Below are 2942 nucleotides of genomic sequence, written 5' to 3'. Positions count from 1 at the left end.
GAAAGATTTCCATCCTATAGAAATGTTGAAAATAATGTATAGTGAAGTCCTGATACTCGATACTTAGATTCCAGTATTGCTCATCATTTGTTATATTTGCTTTATCACGTATGTATAATCTAAGCTCTTCATTTACCATCCATCAATCCACCCACCGATCCACACTATATTTTGGTGCATTTCAGAGTAAGTTACAGACATCAGTATTAGTATTTTGCACCACTATACACTTCAGAATTATGTCATTAACTAGGATTCAATATTTAGATTACATTTATTTTTAATGAATAAATTAAGTTCGTAGTTTGATGGTCTGGTGAAGAAAGCTGCCCTGCTCAAATATTCTTCAGACTCTTGTAGTCATTCACAGGGATGTCTCTCACAAATTGCTAAAAATCACCCACAATAACATGTCTGTTGAATGCTGTCACTGCTGGAAATATGCCCCGTTCTTTCTTTGTTCCCACCAGTTCCAGCTCCCATTTGTCACATTGCTGGCCTGAAAATGCACTTGCTGAATCTCTACAATTCCCAGTGCCCATACTTCTACCTGCAGAGTCGGCTTCACGGATGGGGGCGCGCTAGGGCAGGAGGGAACCCTGGCCCACCCCGGGTCCCTGTGCTCCGCACTAGCTCCACCACACCCGGAGCCTCCCAGAGCCTGCTGGTCCTCCACCTTCACCTCCCTAACTGCTGGGTGCCTCAGCCGAACCCAAGGGACTGGGCCGCATGGGGAAACTGAGACAAAGAGTTTAAGTAACACGCCCGGGACTGTCTTTCTGTTTTATTCTTATTCCTGGAACGCAGTCTCTTTTTTTTCCTCTGTTACTTGGATTACCAATAAAAGAAATAAGATCCCAGGTATATGAGTGATATAAACTTTCCCGGGAGGGGAAAAGGGAAGGGACAGTATCTTACAAACAGAGAGAGATAATTCCAAACTCAGTCAGCCAAAAATGCTATGTCACCTGGAATTCCAGGAGAGGTTTTCCCAACTATCCCCAAGTACAGCACGTCTATGAAAGCTTTCCTGAGCCGAAATGGTGTAAAGCAAAGAGGCAATTACCATTAATTTACATAGAAATAATTTTGAGCATTACCATACCCTACAAAAACCCTCTTTTTAGGCTTTTCTGATACCACAGGACGCATCTTGAAAAAGGATATACAAAATAAATGGAGACTAAGCACAGGTGTGCAGAGACCCAGTTCACAGCTCTGGTGGCTTGTGCTGAGCTGCTGAGTATGGTTTCTGGCAAGGAGTGGGCAGGGCCCTCTCGCTGCTCAGGGTGCGCTGCCTCTATAACAGCTGATTGCAAAAAACACGCTGGACGCTAGTTTTGCTTGCCACCTTCTTTTGTAAAAGTGAAAATCCTCTTTGGGTTAGCAAAAGCAGGCATCCATGCAGGTCTTTCATGAAATTGAAGTGGCTTAACATGAACTTTTGAAAAGTGGGGAATACTTTTAACAGGACTTTAAATCAGAAGCAGCAGGCACTTGAAAGATTCAGGGTGAAGTTGTGTGAAGGATATACAATTTAAGATCACTTACAATAAAATAAAAATACATTTAAATCTTCAAAGACATAATGTTTATACGAGAAGACAGGGTGCTTTGAAATTTATAGTATAGTTTTCATAAGAAATATTTGATCCATTTCATAGTGGTTTGTCTGGTTATTAAACCCCAGGTTCAAAATTTATAGTTATGGGAAAGGGGATAGGCAATAAATAGTTACTTTGTCAACTGTGGTACAGGTGGTGGGAGAAATTAAGGAAGTAGTAAGAAAGCTTGGACTCCTGATATGAAGTTCCCTCCTGATTGAAAATGCTGGGTCTGTGTGAGTAACATTAGTAACCTGGAGAGTTATTTGCTCTCTTGGAATCTTCCAGAAGGCAGGGAGTACACAGTGAATTGAAAGGGACTATTAAGAGAATGAGTTGCCAGGTCTAAGGAGACAATTTAATGCTTAGATTAAATACGAAACAGGCAGTTAAAGACCTCTATTTAAGGGCTGACTGAAAAGTCTGTAGGAACTAGTGGCCCCCAAACCTAGTGTTTTCATATACTTTTTACTCTGTAGAGAGAGCTCAGGGAAAGTTAAAAAGAAAACACTTTCCACTTATGTATGGAAGGTCAGACAGGGTTAAATAAAGCATTTTAGAAGAATGGAGGTTACCTGGTTGTAAATAGGTGTTAGTAGTTCCTTATCTCTTGCCATACCTTGAACTGAAGGTGTTCAAATAAAGCAAACTGTGTTTTTGATGACTCATCTTAAAAGTCCTGTTTTAAGAAAATATATAATTGATGATCAATCATTCAAAAATCTGCCTTTGGATGTATACAGGCTGAGGGAATACTAGCCTATTCAGACCAGAAACCACTATGTACTGGTAGGTTTTGAATGTGGCTAGCATACCTCAGAGGAAATAAAAAAGGTCTCCTGGAGACAGAATGTCAGAAATCCAGCTGCGTATGGGATGTTGAGTTCAGTACCCTACCCCCACCTGCCTGGTCTCAGCTGGACTCTCCCGTCACTCTTCCCAAGTGCCTGCCAAAACATGGTTTCCTCCAAGGTGAACTGTGCTACCATCCGCCAGGTCCTTCAGGAGCTACCAAAGGAGGGATTTGTTGATATCACGACCTCTCTGCTGGCTTCAGAAGCCTCTCCCACCTTCTTTTGCCCCATACCTGAAAGAGGGGTCCTGGAGACCCCAGTGCTTGGTGCAGAATGTGGGAGAAAAAAGCCATAGCCTTCCCAGGGGCAGCACAAGTTAGCCCATATTACCTTACACTGGGTGCAGCAAGCACAAGCAAGATGGTATGACTTTCAAGATGCTAAGAAAGGGCCGGATTCCCTCCTAAATCCCCTTTCTTTGCTTCCACTTCCTTTGCTTCAAATTAGCCTACTTGATTTTCCTTTCTGGAGGCCACAGAGATGA

The sequence above is a fragment of the Manis pentadactyla genome, chromosome 9 (assembly GCF_030020395.1).
Source record: "Manis pentadactyla isolate mManPen7 chromosome 9, mManPen7.hap1, whole genome shotgun sequence".
Lineage (NCBI taxonomy): Eukaryota > Metazoa > Chordata > Mammalia > Pholidota > Manidae > Manis > Manis pentadactyla.
This window is presented reverse-complemented; position numbering follows the sequence as displayed.